General features: G+C 44.7%; 1 long non-coding RNA gene and 1 other non-coding gene across 2 annotated transcripts; both read right to left on the reverse strand.

Moving 5' to 3' along the window:
• Positions 1-2,782: 2,782 nt before the first annotated feature.
• Positions 2,783-3,731, reverse strand: LOC121175723. The gene is made up of 3 exons (XR_005892771.1): positions 3,646-3,731; positions 3,396-3,499; positions 2,783-2,894 (listed from the first exon to the last, which is right to left on the reverse strand). It is a non-coding gene; the product is annotated as an uncharacterized LOC121175723 (long non-coding RNA).
• Positions 3,732-3,850: 119 nt separating this feature from the next.
• LOC121175805 lies at positions 3,851-4,041 on the reverse strand. The gene has a single exon (XR_005892790.1). It is a non-coding gene; the product is annotated as a U2 spliceosomal RNA (small nuclear RNA).
• Positions 4,042-17,570: the final 13,529 nt, after the last annotated feature.

The raw sequence follows: 17,570 nt of genomic DNA on the forward strand, positions 1-17,570 counted from the left end.
GTGAAACAGGTGGTTTTTCATCCCACAGTAGACTGTAGAATATTTCTGCTCGGTAACCGTCAGCTTCTGTTCAAACTTTCTTTCTGTCGCTGGTCCATCCATCTTCTTGTAGATAGATGAACAGACGACAGACAGACAGACAGACAGACAGACAGACGGATGAACAGATGAACAGACGACAGACAGAGACAGACAGAAGACAGACAGACAGCTCAGTGTTTTTGTGCTCTGATTCTTTTTGAAGTCCAGTTTGTTCCAGTTGAACTTGGCTCGGTTCTGTATCTGGGTTAGATTTCATCCATTTCTGGACCAGTTCAGCAGATCCACATCTTCAGTCCACTACAGAAACCAGTCTGATGCTGCTGGTCCTCCTCCTCTATAGAACAATAAACAGGCAGTCAGATGCACTTAGATCCAGTTTGAGTTCCAGTCTCACTGGTTTCGGTCTGAAACTCTCCAACAGAACCAGAAACAGGATCCATCAGTGAGAGCCAAAACAGGATCTGCTCAGGTGTCCTGGAACATTTTGGAAAGTCTGGTATGAGTTCTACAGAGGTTCTAGATGGTTCTGTAAGGTTCAGTTTGTAGAATGGTGTTGTTCTCATCTCATCTTCCTCAGTCTGGCTCTGTTCTCCTTGTCTCGTTTTTTTAAGGATGTGATGTAATGGCTGAAGAGGACTTCCTGTTCCTTCTTCCTGTTGAGCGCGTTGAACCGCTGGTCGCCACAGTAACGAATGCAGAACTCCTTAAAAGTTGATCTGCAGAGAAAAAAGAACAACCTGAAAATCAGAGGAGAAACCGAGTCGTTTGCTGCTGAGAAGAGAGAGCGTCAGCTCAGCATTAGGTAAACACCTGCCGGTCAAGGTGAGGAGTCAGACTCAGGCCAGATCCAGATTTTATAGAACAGCTGAGTAATTAAGAGTGATGCAGTGAATAATGAATGTGTGATACCTGCTGGTGATCTTTGCCTCCTCCAGAAGCTGTCTGAACTCTTCTCTGGCTTTCAGCAGTTTACTCTTATTCTCCTTGTACTCGTCCTTCACCCTGCTCTTCACAAACTGATCAAATACCTGTGCATAGGTGACACACCATCATCGCATGAGAATAAAAACACCTGCTGCCGGCTGCTCAGACATCACATCACTAACACTTAGCTCCAGTGTTTTTACATGAAATAAGTTCAAACAGCACTGAACCTGTTTCCTCTGATCTGAGGTCAGCAGCAGGTATCGCGGGTCGAATACCATCTTATGGAGCTCCTTCTCCCAGGTGGAGAATGCAGACACCTGACATCACACCGTGTCAGTGCACATACGTTTAACAACACAAACACAGAAGACATGAGTATCTGTAAATATGTGTGTTACGCTTCCCTCCAGCATCATTTCACATATACATGAATTAATACAAGTGTGTGTGTGTGTGTGCCCCCATTACCCCTCGCTCCAGCATCATTTCTCTAAAATGAGTGACACGTAGCTCCAGTGGGAGGAGATGAAGTTCTCCTGGACGAGGGATGAGAGACACAGTGTCCTCTGTCCTAGAGACAGAGAGGGAATCAGTTTCATGGAGTGACTGAGAAAAGCTCAGTGATGATGACATCAGCCGGTCAGACTCACCTCTTCCTCTTTGGGTTGTGTTTGTGTTCATCATCATCATCATCTTCATTGTTTCCATGGAGACCAGATGACTTACAGCTGGAGCTCCTGTCTGTCAGAAAGAGACGAGTTCACTGAGTTTATCATCATTGTTATTTAGAAGGGACAGAATCTGTGTCTGTCTCTGGTCTGTGATTCTTCAGCTTCTGTTTGGTCCATCTGTTTTTTGATGAGCTAACTGTGCAGCACACAGTGTGTTCAGGAGAGAGGAGCATCTTCCCATAATTCAGTGCTTCACCTTCACAAAAATGGATGCGATAGCACCTCCATGTTAGATAATGAAACCATGATGACTTTGTCATGATGACTGAGATAAACACAATTCTTTTGTAAATGGGCAAAACGCCATCAATCCAAAAGCTCTGCAGTGGGTGGAGCTTAGCAGAGAATTGGCCATGAAGATTTATTAGAGCAATCCTGAGTAAACACATTGGGGACGTCCTGCACTGGGGCTTGAACATACGGCAGGCAGGCTGTGGGGTTTCCCCATCATCCCTCTCTCCAGGCTCCCAGGCTGGATGGAATGTCGTTGCCCATGTAAGCATTGAAGTCCCCAGTAGAACTAGAGTCCCCTGGCTGAATCCCTTTCAGGACACCACCCCAGAGACTTGAAGACGTCACAGTCGCATGGAGGTGGCGTCTTGTTCTCTGGGAGGAACTGCTCGTCAGATTAGAAGAAACCTGTAAATCTGTGTTATGTCGGTGTACCATGGCAGGGATTTGTTTCCAGAATGAAGCCCATGACTTTACCAGCTGTAAATCCTATATCATGTATGGTACACTGTATAATTCAGATCAGCATTTTCAATTAATTTAGACAGAACCCTCAGTTTGCTTAATGCATCTTTGTTTGGAGGTTTATTTTGAACCTTTGACGAACAAATAGTCTGATCTTCTGTAAAACCAATAAAATTTGATTTATGAGTCATTGTTGCCTGAAAAACAGGAGACGGACCATCAGCAGTCGTGTGTATGTGTCGCTGAGGTCGCCTCAGATTAACTGTCTGTCCCCGGGTAAAAACAACTATAACCGCCTCTGCAAACAGGTGAGATACAGGTAAAGTAACAGACAGGTGAGTTTACAGACCAACAGGTGTCTTCTTCCTCTTGTGGGGTGGGTCCTCGATGATACGGCTGATGTCTCGCCCAATCAGTTCCCCTGGTCTCTCCCAGACAGACAGGTGGATTGTGGGATTGAAGAAGAAAACCCGGTCGTCTCCAGTCCACACCACACACCTGAACACACACACACACATTACTGACAAAGTGCAGCTGTCACTCTGTCTGTCGGTCTGTCCCTGTCTCACTCTGTGGAACAGATAGACAGACAAACAAGCAGAGAACAGACAGGGGACAGACAGACAGGGAACAGACAGACAGAAGGACAGACAGGGGACAGACAGACAGAAGGACAGACTGTCTATACACTGAGACAGTAAAACCTTTCCCTCAGAGTTTCTGTTTACAGTCAAACATATTTAAACACAAACAGCCAAACACACTGACACTGTTGGTCTGCAGCTGTTCACGGTTGTCATGGTAACACCACAGAGGGAAGCTGGGTAAACTTCCCTGCGGTGCATTGTAGTCACATCAGAAACCATCAGCGACCACAGGAAGGTTCAGACGAGCTGCTCTGATCCTGCTCACGAAGGTTTTAGACCAAAATGTCCAAAAAAATCAAAACCATCATCAATAACAATAAACTGTGTGTGTGTGTGTCAGAACAGCAGTTACCATGGCGACCCTGGGACGGGCGTGGAGGCAACAGGACGTTTGCCTTTCCTTTCTCTTTCACTTCCTTCGTCTTCATCTTTGTCTCGTCTGTCAACACAAACACACTGCAACACACACACACACACACACACACACACACACACACAAGCAGGACTGTTAACCAGAAAAACCAGCTTCACCAGAGCAGCTACGGTTTAAAGAACAGGACGTGTCTGTATCTATGGGCCCGTGGGTGGATGTGAGGACTCACCTGTTTGTTGTTGTCTGTCCTTCTCTCCGTCCTCAGCAGTAACGCTCCTCCATAAGAAACTTTACCTCCACCCATCCCTCGCTTCTCTGACAGAGAGAATAATGATGGAATTTAAACTGAGAGAAACAAGCAGTCTGAAAAGATAAGATAAGATAAGATAAGATAAGATAAACCTTTAATAGTCCCACAATGGGGAAATTGCACAGAAAGGTGCACCGTTCCCGGCGGCACTGCAATGCCAGGTCGATGCGTGGAGTGAGCGGAGCAAGCTCCCTTTTCAGCTCCCTCTCCTAAAAATGGGTTTAATACGTTATCCCCATATAGGGGACATATCAGATATTAAACTGATAAGAACAGATACTACACTTGATCTTAGCCAAAAGGCCGAGAAGCGACTCGGCTTCTCGGCCGAAGACTGAGCCTGACTGAGCCTGACTCCGTCCTGTTGATCCACATTAACACATCAGGTAAGAGGAAGACACCAAAATCCTCTTCAGTTTGTCTTTTATCTGTTTCAGTGAGGACATTTTTCTGAGTTGAGTCGAGGATAAAAATCTCGTGCTGAATGAAAATAAACTGATAAAATGTGACAGGTGAACTGGGTTCCTCCGGCTAACTTTGATCCTCCGTGGAAAGACAAGACGTTGAGACAGCAGACACATGATCATGTGACCATGAAGTCAGAAACTATCAGTGAAAAAATCATAAAGTCCTTAATTCTGCAGCCTGAGGTAACGTTGGTTAGGTTAGGGTTAGAAATCCTTCCACAGATTTATCCAGACTGGAGTTCGAACCTGGAACCTTCTTGCTGTGAGGTGACAGTGCTAACCACTGCACCACCGTGCCGCCCAAAACTCATATCACGTCATCATCTGCCTCTTATCTGGGTCCGGGCCCAGGTCGCAGGGGCGACTGCCGCCCAGTCACAATGCACCAAAGTCCTACGGCACTTTGGTCTCTGTTATCAAATTAAGAGAGAGAGACAGACAGACAGAAAGACAGACAGAGAAACAGGTCTTACTTTGTCTATAGTCAGTCAGCAAAGTGAATCTGGAAGACAGACGTGAGGAGAAGACTGAGGGATGAACTTCTCTCATCACCTGAAAGATGGAGAGAAAGCATAAATTAAAGAAAGTTAAATGGGCAAAGCAATAAGGAGACAGGAAGACAGACAGATGGACCGACTCACCTGGACTGGTAAGACAGGACCGCTGTCAATGCAGAGATGAGAAGAAGGAAGGGGTCCAACTATACACTGCTGTAGGAAAGCAAGGGAGAGAGACAGCTTTGGCATCCGTGTGTCCACAACATGTCCACCTGTCTTACATCTTGTAACACTTGTCTCACTGCTCATGCCTACTTCTCTCACACATCTGGTCCGTCTGAATGAATCTGTCTGTCTCTCTCCTGTCTCTCTTACCATTGCTATGCTGATGACACTTATCTGTTCTCTTCACTTCTCCACCTGACTCTCAGGTGGAGGCGTTGCTGCTCACCTGGCTGACATGAGAGTGGATGTCAAGGCTGCACCTGCAAAGTCTTCTCTGTTCTGGATCCAAAATGGAGGACTGAAGTACAGTCAGGACAGGCTAACACAGCACAGATCACCAGCTCCTCCCAGCACTTACCTACGTCTGACTGAAGAAAAGCTTGTTCTGCAGCTCTGAACAGAACTTTAATCTTTTATTTAAAGGGAGAAACGTCCTGTTTTGGACGACATGGCATTTAAGTCACTCTGGACAAAAGCATGTGCAAATGAATGTGATGTACCTGTGTGGGCGGAGACCATCTTCTCTCCAGGCTGATGACCGGTTGTAGCCACGCTCCTCTGTTCCACTGACTGGGCAGAACTAGAGGCCATGCCTTCTTGTCTCTTGGTGTATGAAGCCCCGCCCATTCCCTGTAAGCTCCACCTAGACAATGACATCATCATCTCAGTGATTCATAATTACTGTTTAATTTTAACACTATCAGGCAAAAAAAGTCAGATTACAACCACTGCTTCATCTATTCACACATCAATTGTTTGCACTGTTTACACCTCGGCTGCTTTCAGTTTTTCCACATCCCTCCACCTGCGCTCAGTGTCAGTTTAAAAGCTGGACACTGTGTGAACCCAGGTCAGCGACTGCTGTGACGGACAGGTGGAAACAGGAACATGAGCTTTAGCTGCTGCGTTTGATTAGTCTCAAAAAATCTTCAGTCATAAAGTCAAGATCAAGGATATGATCACACACACACACACACACACACCAGTCACCACCTGACTGCAGGTGATATGTACGTTGTTACCGTGACAACCAGAAAGATTCTACTTGAGCTGACTAAGCGGCATCATGGGAAAAGAAGGAGGCACCTTTCATCCTCTCTCTCTCCTGGTGAGTTAATGTTTCTCGCTCATTTTCAGTCAGGATATAAAAGGACGATTCATCTGCATCTGAATGGAGATTACACACACACACACACACACACACACACACACACACACACACACACACTCAGCAGTAGGTAGCTCTGCTTCGTTTGAAGTGTCTCGATCTCATTTTCTGACTTCCTCTTTTCATCCCTCCTCCTCCTCTGATCCGTTTCAGTTCTTTATTTTTCTACCTTTTCTTTTTGCCCCCTCCTTTTCAATTAAAGTCAAATTCAGGATGAAACAGTCCAACCAACTAATCACAGACAGGAGAAGCAGGTTGAAGGGTTGCCATGGAAACACCGAGCTGTCACCACCAGTAGATGGTTGCTACAGTGACATGATCCATGAAGGCTTGAATCAAATGCAGCTGTTGTAGACAGAAGCTTCTGCCAAATTAATGTGATGTAAAGAAACAGAAAAACAAACATTTAAATCTGAATTTGAGTTAGAGTTAAGTTTTGATGTTTTAACACCATCAGCTTTAATTTAACCCTGAAATAGTAAAACACTGCAGCTCTGGGGTTAGGTTAGGGGTGAGGGGTGAGCAAACTGGACTCACAGAGCAGGAAGTGTTAGGTCCAAATGGCCGCTCAGTCACATGATCACTGTGCTGATCCAGAACCTGTGCAAAAATCACCTGAGGAGGAGAGTAAACCAGACTCACCTGTTGGAGGAAGAGCTGTGAGGAGGGGTAGGTGGAGAGGAGGTGCAGAGAGGAGGTGCAGCAGTGGGGAGGAGGTGAAGGAGGAGGAGTCTTCTGTCTCAGTGTGTCTGGTCTTTGTGGTGTCTCTTCTAACACGACCTGAACACAAAGAAACCAAATCTTCATCAGCGTCTCAGTGACACACTCATGATGAGGAAGTTTTTTCTCCTGGGTATCAGGCTTCACTGACTGAGATGTTCATGTGTGATCAATTGAAATATTGATCAGTGTGTGGATCATGTTTCTGATTGTTAGTCCGAACAGTTCTGCTCAGAGTCTCCTCCTGTCATTAGAGGTGAAGCTGGAGTTAAACCTGAAGTTATCTGGCTAACCACAGATCCTGCTCCTCTTCCTGCTCTCCAGAGGATGAACCCTTTATATTTGAATGACTCCATGAGTTTTCCTCAGCACCACCATGGAGGCTCAGTCCTGAGGAGCTTCTACCACTGTGCGGTGGAGAGCGTCCTTTGCACCTGCATCACCGTGTAGCATGGCAGCTGCACTGCTGCTGAGAGGAAGGCTCTGCAGAGGGTGGTAAAGGCTGCACAGAGGACTGTGGGGAACAGCCTGCCCACCACCTCAGACCTCTACACAGCACGATGCAGAGGGAGGGCCCTCCGCATCATGAAGGACTCCACCCACCCCTCACATAGTCTCTTCCAACCCCTCCCCTCAGACAGGCAGCTGAGGAGCATCCGGACCACCAGGCTCAGGAACAGCTTCTTCCCTGAAGCTGTAAGACTGCTGAACTCTAGCCCTGCCCTGTAGATATCCCCCCCCCCCTCCCTCCTCACCACACACTGACAGCCCTGCACTACAACACTGTCCCACTAAGTGCAATACTTGGCCATTATAGGGCAACATGTTCCTATAGGTGCAATACACGGACTCCTCTTTGCACTACCACTACCTCCTACTTGCACATGCTAACTTCGGCCTCCTTACCTTACCTTATCTATTTTTATCTTATTTAATTGTTAATTGTTTAAATTTCACAATGTTTATATATCTGCTCTAATGTTTATATTTATTTCTCTACTCTGCTTATATTTTCTACTCTAATGCCCTTATGTTTATATATCACTCTGTTCACATCTTGCTCTTGATGACTTAACTGGGACCTGAGTACCAATTTCGTACCATAATATGCAAATGTCATGGTATGACAATAAAGTTCCTTGATCCTTGATGAGGACAAACTTTACATTTTTAACTCTAAGTTCAGGATTTTTCAGTTTCACACTGAGGCTGTAACGAGCTCTGCAGCCTGTGGTGTTTGTCCGTCTTTCCATACATTGCATATGTTTTAGCATATTCAGCTGTTTAATGCAGATTTGTGAGTGTGTGACGGCAGATCTGTCCGCCTCCACACGTTTGTGTTCCTTTCAGGAAACACTGACCTAAATCTGCTGAGAGCAGCAGCAGCACAGCGACAGTAGAACATCTGCAGGATGCTCAGCACACTTCAATAATCTGTAGTTCATATTTACTCACAGTACCTTCAGTATATGATGGCCCCTAAGAACAAAGCACATAAGAATGAAAGCCCAGAAACCAACGGAAACATGCTGCAAATCCAGAAATGAAAGAAAAGTGAAAACAGGAATTTCTGCTCTGGGTTGAGGTTTGATGCCTGGGGGAGAGAAGGGTGTGACACTCTCTGTCATTAGATTTGTTTCTCCCCCCAAAAGTCTGTTTACGGATCAATGATCAGTGAAACTGTTTTATTATCTGTGCGTCTGAACACAGGCTGTAGCAGCAGTTTGTCTGTCATCATCTACAATGGATGAACAGAGAGAGCACTCGTCTTCATTCAGGTTTCCTGCCTTTGTGGTGACGTGCTGCTCGGTTAGGAAGCAGTGACGCTCGTGTGCTGAGTGTAAAATTCATTCCTTTCATTTTAAATGATTTTAAACCTGTGGTGTGGACAGATGTTTCAGTGAACGGCTGGTTTTTCCACCTGTACTTGAAATGACCGTTTCACAGTTTGATCCCTGTTTCTAACCCGAACCCGCAGGTGGAGAACGGACTCGTGGTGGCGGGTGGTGTGATGCGTAGGCTCAGCCAATCCAGTATATGTGTTGATTCTGCATCACAACCAGCACTGTCATCATCTGCTTCTTTGTGAAATGAATGCTCATTTTGGACGTTTCGTCCTCTCTGACTCCGTCTGTCTCCTTCACAGAGCCACTGCTGTCCTTCAGTAAAATGTATTTATTGTTTTGTCTTCAGACAAACGGCAGCAGCAAATATTCAATTTCAAATCTCAGACCAAATTTTAAATCCCAAAAGGAATAAAAGATATTTCAAAATACCACAGACGGAGCCAAAGCCAAAAAACAGAAGACCTGCTGAGATAAGACCGATCATCGTGGGATGATGGCAGATGCTGACCAGCAGGGGGCGTCCTCACTTTTCTGAATATCAGGGAAAATTTCCAACATTTCTCACCTGGAAAAATAACTCAACGTACTAATAGTTACAACAGGGCAGGTTATAGACACGCAAAAGTAGTGACTCTCCTCATACAAACAGATAACACACTGACCATGATAACACTAACACACTGCAACACAACACACTGCAGCTCAGTGACTGTGACCCGTAGCTCTGCACTGCTGCACTGTGATGTGGACGCCATCTGTCACTGCACACAACAGAAACTTTCAGCATCACTGAGCTGCAGATTTCATTCTGGACCATTTACTGCGTTTTCTTTATAAATGACAGAAGAAGCTGGACGTTGAATTCCGATCAACTCTGATGAACTCTGATGAAGTGTTTAAATACAAACCCTATGTTTCTGATTAGCTGTAGCATTAAGCTTAAGGTGAGTTTAATTTTGTAGGCAACAACAAAATGGAGCCACAGATTCCAACAAATTAGGATTATTTATTATAATAAAGAAATAATGTAAGAAATAAGCCTGGACATGAGCTGTGTTCGGGTTAGGGAGGAACCAGCAGCCTACATGAGAGTGAGAACTGTGATGAATGATGGTTGTTTTAAATCCCACAGCAGCAGTGGGCTGGATGATCCAGATCAGGTTGGCCACTGCAGTCGGGCTCCTCAGGTGCCTTAAAGACAACAGAGCGAAACACACAACCTCTGGCTGCCTGCTGACCATCCAGCTGCACAGGGTGTGGATGTTGTGTACGTGGGAAATGCCCGGATGTAAAAAAAGATCAGCAGGAATTTCTGAGCATGCACTGTGAGCTTAGTGGACATACTCAGCTGCCCCAGCATGCATTGCTTCTCTTCAAACTTGGACAGCGACTCTCCCTAAATTTCCAAAAACACTGCATCAGATTTCAGTCCTAAAAAAAAAAAATTATAAATCATATTAACAGCAGCTGTTTAAAACCCCTGCCTGTCGTCAGCTGGTTTTTGATGGCGTTAGAATTCATTTTCCTGAAGGTTCCAATCAACTGAACAACAGCTTTCACATCTGAGCCTGAGTCAAAAACACCAGCTGAACACGCACGCACGCACACAGACACACACACACATGCACACGCACACACAGACACACGCACACACACGCGCGCGCACACACACAGACACACACACGTGCACACACACACACACACACACACACACACAGCTTCTCTGATGCTACGTTATTAAAGTGACCACATTTTGTTCTTTCATTTTTTAAAAATTTTTGTTGGATGTCGATAAAAATCAGAGAATTCAGACTTGAAGACATAACTGTGTTACATTCACATCCGTCCTCTGGTTATGTAATGCTGCATTCATGTTAAAAAGAACATCTGTTTTCAGAGCAGAGGCTCATTGTTGAAGAAATTACAAGTGTCATTTTTATTTGTCGTGCTGTTTTTGATTTTCAGTCCAAGTTTAACAGAATTGAATTTCACATGCGAACGGTTTCCATCTGTAACTGAGCAGTGAAACACTGAGACAAATCAGTGCTGACAAACTGTAAACACACACTGACACACCGAGGAGAATCTGAATGAACACACACCCACGCTTACCAAAATAAAACCAAATTTAATCTGTGCCTCTTGGCTTCCAGAAGTCTGACTGTTCTCTGTGACACGGTAACAGACTCACCAACAATCGAACAACGGAGGAAATAACAGCATATTTCTGTTTTACCTGTTGAGAAAGTACTCAGCTGTTTTAATGTGGGAGACGTGAGACGTCTGGTTGTTTTGGTCTCTGTCTGTCAGAAGTTCTGCAGGACTGAACTGGACTTCACCTCTTATCGACCTGAACTGTCTGAACTGGTTCAGTCTCATTTCTTCCTGTTGTTCATGTTTATCTTATTAAAACGTTTCTAACAAACTGTCTTTCATTCTTTTTGGATTATTCCCTATTTACAGTGCTGTTGGTGCCCCCTGGAGGCTACAGGCTTCATGACAGCTACAAACAGAACAAACCACAACCCTGATGATGTGTCAGTTTGTAAATTTTGATCAGTGTGACGTTAACGTGAAGTCTAGAGCTGCACTTCCTCTAACGTCCATTAGATGCTACGTCCAACTTCAAACAAACTCATTACAGTTTTTATAAACTCTCAGCAGATCATTGGTTTCCTCTGAGTCTGTCACTTTCTGTTTCTAAGCTCCGCCCCCGTCATCCATATAAGGTTTTTGTATTTTGACTCATCAGTTCATTAAACTCACAAGGACAGAAACATATTTGTAGTCTCTGATACGAATCAGCAGGCATTTCCCATCATGCTCCACTGCCTGATATTAAATGGACCAATCATGTTCATATTACATTCACCAGCAGTTTTGTGTGTGTGTGTGTGTGTGTGTATCAGCCAAAAACACACACAGTGACTGTCTCCAAGCAGCAAGCCAAACAACCAATGAGGTCTCAGAAATGAGCACTGTTGTCATGGTAACATGGCAGACGTGAATGTAGTATCCCCAAAACACGTCTCCAGGTTGCTGGTTCAATTCCAGCCGAGCTGCAGCTAAATGAAAACAACGGATCAATCAAAAAACGAAAAGCTCCCAACACAGCCAATCAGAAGCTCCGCCTCCACCTACAGCTGAGTGATCTGATTGGAGGAATGTCAACACACTGCAGATCAGGCACACACGTTGTTTCTGATCTGAACAGAAGCAAGTCAACGAAACACTAGGTGCAGAGACGACAGGTAAACAGTCCAGACTATCACACAGGTCACATGACTCACTGTACAGGAGTGTGTTTGTATCAGCAGCTGATGGAAACACACACACACACACACACACACACACAAAACGACTGATGATGCAGGAGAAGGAGCTAACACAGCAAAAAACACTCATCACATGTCTCCATCTGGCTCCACTCAACTGCGTCAGGTGATGTCTTACCTGTGAGCTGAGACGGAGACAGCAGGAGCCGGGTCCTGGTGACATGTCCACGTGGCCTCTGGATGATCTGACTGCTCAGGACATGTTTGTCTCTTCTCTGGAACACGCCCACTTCCTCCGGTGAGATCCAGCCTTCTACTAGCTGCAAACATGTTAGCATGTTAGCATTGTGCTAATGAATGTGTGTATTTGTATGGCTACACATGGATTTTGGAAAAGACAGGACACTGTGGCCGGTCCTCACTTTCTGACACACCTTCACAGGTGTGTTCGAGGGCTCACACCTGGTTTTAGGTTCAGGTTAGAGTCAGGTTTAGGTCAGGGGCTGGCGAAAGCATCACAGCAATGAGTGTCATCACAAAGACAGAAGTGTGTGTGTGCGTGCGTGTGTGTACCTTGGGTAGACAGTGCGGATGGTGAAGAACTGATGATCGATAGAACGGAGGGAGGAGAGGAACGACTTCAACTGCTGGACATTCCCACTGAAAGAACAAACATCAAAAATGTCCCAGCGAAGCAGCCGCACTCTGAGGACGCTCACACGTCTCATACATCTTCTTTCACAAACCACATCCATGTCCATCTGTCCTGGGTCCTTTTCAGTGAGACGCAGCTGAGGACCTGTCTCTCACCTTCATATTTAAAAAGGATTTTTTCAACAAGCTGAAGAAGTTGTAATTAAAATACAAAATAAAAGTCTTGGTCCCTGCAGTCAGTTCATCAGCTTTCTTTGTTCAACACAAACAAACTTTCATCTGCTGATAAGATGTTAAACTCTGTCACTGCAGTTTATGCAGAAAGAAGTAAAGCAGAGTTGGATGAGATAATTAACATGCCACCGATAATTAACAGACAATTATTCACTTTGCCCTCAGGGATCATTAAAGTTTCATCTTATCTCCAGACAACAGAGGAGGCCGAATTCACAGAGACACACTTCAGATCAGACACTTCAGTTCAGACTGAACGAAGGACGAGACAACGGACACACAGTTTATTCATAAATCTGCATCATTCACTCACTTTCACTGATTTCATCACACGAGCAGGTGAAGGTGATGAAACTGCGTCAGATTCGACGTGAGTTCAACAATCGGATTATTAATCGAACAGAAAACTCCTTTAAACAGTGTCAGTGTCAGTTTGTCAAAGAGCTGAATCACTTCATGATTTAACAGCCTTCAGCTGCATAAGGTGACTGTGGGAGCAGCTGTGGATTGTGGGTAATGAAGTCTGGCTCTGAGATGTGTTATCGTTGGTATTTCTTCTTTGTTGTTTTAAATAAATGTTCATGATGATAAAAGAGAAGGTTAGAGTTAGTGCTGATCCTCACCTCACATCGAAATGAAAATCTATCACACTTTGTTTACTGAAGATTTGCCTGTAGGTGCGTGTGTTACCTGTACCAGGTGTGTGTGTGTGTGTGTTACCTGCACCAGGTGTGTGTGTGTTACCTGTACCAGGTGTGTGTGTGTGTGTTACCTGTACTAGGTGTGTGTGTTACCTGTAAGAGGTGCGTGTGTTACCTGTACCAGGTGTGTGTGTTCAGGTATCCACACAGCTGGGGGACAGAGGACCGGAGGGGGCGTGGTCTGGTACGTTGCCGCAGACCAACTGGCCAACCACACCCACTGGGGTGCAGGGTCACTGCTGACAGACAGCCAGGGCGTGGCAGTGGTTACCATGCCAACTGGCTGACCTTTAAACCGGGAGACTGGCAGCATCATGATGACATCACAACCTGACAGACAAACAGACCAATCAGTAGTGATCAGCACCAATAATCAAAGACAGATTGATCATTGATCAGATCATTAAAAAATCTGAATTTAAATTTTCTTTAAAATGAAATTGAAGCAGAAAAAACAAAGATGAAAGAAACATGAATAAATGATGAAAGATTAAAGTCAGAGAAGAAGAATGAACTCTGGCATTTTCCACTCTGAGCTGAGTCTGATGATTCTGCACCTGCTGAAAAATCTGCAAACACGGAAGTGAAACATCATAACTACAGCAGCACCTCATCAATACTTTATTCCTGCTTCATCAATGGTGAATCAAAACTACAACAGTCACATAAATGCTGCATCAATATCTAATTAATGCAAAATCAATACTTTAGAAATACAACATGACCGGCACATCAGCTCCTGCATTAATAATAACTGAGTCAAATAAATACACGTCTGTACTTCATCAATACATCAATACTACTTTATTAATACTTCATATGCAACAGACGAGAAGAAGAAGAAATGACTGACGTTTCCAGCTGGTCAGGATTTCACTGTTTCTGCTCTGACGCCTTCTTCAGTTTTCAGTCGTTCTGAAAACTGCAGATATTGATCAGACTGATTATCTGTCTCATTGATCGCTTCGACCACACAGCTGGAATTAAAAACATCATCGTGTTTGTCACAGAGAAGCTGAGCCGACACTGGAGCCACAGCCCTCGACCAGTTCTACAGGGTACACTGGTTCTGTGGTTTTCACTGGTTCCACTGACATTTTCCCAGTGATGTGAATCAGTGATCTTGGATTTTCACTTCCCTCTGAAGTTAAAGTTCAGTATAAATGAATAACTATAATACTGATGATGTTTCTAATCAATCTGTTAAAAGCTGAATGTTGAAGAATATTTGGCAACAAACGAGCAGCAGATCCTCAACTCTGAAACTTCACAGGCACAAAAAGCCAGATTTTTAAAAATCCACATCAGCACGAGGCCACAGGAACTGCGCTCAGGTCAGAGCTGATTTTCCTCTGTGAGAGTTTGTTGTTCAGCATTTTAATTTCCTCTCCAGCTGCTGCTGCCGCCAGACTGACAGGGCCGATACTTACAGTCTGTCTCAGCTCATGTTTACAACCCAAACTCCTTCATCTGACCCGCTGACGTGTCCTCGAATCCTCGAGTCCTCTGACGTGTCCTCGAGTCCGGATCCACAAAGACACAGAAAAATCAGTGGTTCAAAGGATTTTTCAGGGGTTAGGGTTAAACCATGAATCTGACCAACAGCTCTAAGTTAATGTCTGTCTCACATCTTCTAACCTCAGCTACTGACTGACTGACTGATTGATTGATTGATTGATTGATTGATTGATTGATTGATTGACTGATTGAATTGTCCAAACTGAGATTTATTCAAATCTGCTTGGTGATAAAAAAAAGTTTGGTCTTTGTGTAAAATTGATGATTTTGTAAATTGTTTAAACTCAACAAAGTAAAAAAGCAGCGGATCAATAAAACGATCAGAATATTAAACCTGACTCATCAGGTCTGAGTTTCTTTCACAGTTCAGGTTAAAACAGGAAAATCCTGGAATCTGCAGAATAACAGCAAACGCGTTCTGCGTTATTATATTAACTTAATGTAATAATATGGATTTTAAGTGGAATAGAAAGGGAACCGGCGGAATGTCGAACAATCGATCAACCAACCAATCAATCATTACGTCAGTAAATGTCGCTCACTCAGTGAGAGAAGATTAAAAACTGTAACCGACAGAAATGAATGTGGTACAAAGAGCAGCTGTCAGCATCACAGCTGCTGCGTCTGCAGCTCAGCGGAACATCACGGGTTAGTCACAGGTTAATTAACGGGTTAAATCCCGGTGTGTGTCACTCACCGACCCGCGGAGCTTCTCCAGCTTCTGCCCTGGCAAACCGCTCCTCAGACCGGCGAGACTGGAGACTTCGGTCCGGTCACGTCCTGAACGTCGACTCGCTCCTCGGCGCTTCACTGAGGTCCGCAGATCATCCTCCCATCCGGTAAAGGTGAAAGTATAAACATCCCTGAGGGACACGGATCGACAGCGACGTGAAAATACCGACAGACAGGTAGAGAGAGAGAGAGAGAGAGAGAGAGAGAGAGAGAGGCGGTTGTAACGGACAGACCAGGCGTGAAACGGCGGCGGACGATGATGTTGATGCGGCGCCTGTAGGTAGAAAAATCCCGGAGTCTCCAGCAGCAGAGCCGTGTTCCGGTCACGGAATCTCTCTCTCTCTCCCTCCGTCTGTTTCTCTCCGGTACAAAACGATTCAAGCTCCGGTAAACGGAGCCGCTCTGAGATCAAAGAGCCGCCTCCCCGTTCACCGGCAGAGCCTCCACATGAGGTAAAAAACTGAAGGACAAACAAACAAACAAACAAACAAAAATCTAATTTATTCTACTGTCACAGCAACAACAGATGAAACATCAGAGTGAAAACAAACAATAACAAAGAAAACACGAAAAACAATCTATTCCACTGCAGCGCTGTGGTAATAGATTCTTCCAGTACTGATACAGCCCATCTACTGTGTGTGTGTGTGTGTGTGTGTGTGTGTGTGATCACAGCCAAGTATCCATTAGTGCAATAATGACAACTATATATTCTGAGTGTGTGTGTGTATCCTCTCATCCTGAGTCATCAATAAATACATGCGCGCGCGCACGCACGCGCACACACACACACACACACACACACACACACACACACACACACACACACACACACACACAGTTTATCAGCCATATTGCCTCCTTTGTCTCTTGACGTGAGGAAGAAAGTGTGTTTGTTTTAGCTGATATCAGTAATTATTTCTGAGTTGTGAAGCTTTGCTATAATCTGTGTAAACACACACACACACACACACACACACACACACACACACACACAACCACACACACACACACACACACACACACACACACACACACACACACACACACACACACACTCAGAGTTAATATTGACAGGGTGGATTGTGCGTTAACTCTTCGACCTTTCAGGCAAACAGAGGAGACAAAACTAATCTGTGATCATTGACTTCATAATCCAACATTTAACTCTGCTCAGACTGTGATTGGACGGCGCTGAAGCTCCGCCCCTCTCCTCTCTGATCGATCATTGATTAGAGATAACTGACAGAGATATGGAGCGTGAAGATGTCCTCAGGTCTTTTGTCTGGACGTTTACCGTCACTCTGTGTCTCTGAGTCCGAGGATGAAAAATAATTCACTGGAAACAAACAGAGACAGTTTCTGTCCATAAACTGAATCTACAGGACAAATGTCCACAAATGCAAACTCATTCTGAGGCTCAAAGACTGGCAGGACTTCAGACGATGAATAAATTATTTTCTGTGCTTGGCAGCAGAACGGAGCTTTACCACCAATTCAATTAATTCAAATTAGCAGAGAACATTTATCACATGTTTAATGCAGAGCTGCTAATCCCTGGTGCAAATGTAAATGAGACTGAAAGGGTTTTAAATTCAGAAAAACTCCAGCAGCTAAAATCCTGAGCGCATTAAAAATAAACTTCACATGTGATGAAGTGAAAAACTCGAGTTGAGTGAACAAATGTTTACAGGAAGTCGAACAGAGACTGAGGACGCTCATGTCCCTGCGTGTTTCCTCATGTACTTGCTGCCTGCCTGTCTCTGTCTGTCTGTCTCTGTCTGTCTGTCTGTCTGCTTTCACTGA

Source organism: Toxotes jaculatrix, chromosome 21, assembly GCF_017976425.1.
Source record: "Toxotes jaculatrix isolate fToxJac2 chromosome 21, fToxJac2.pri, whole genome shotgun sequence".
NCBI lineage: Eukaryota > Metazoa > Chordata > Actinopteri > Toxotidae > Toxotes > Toxotes jaculatrix.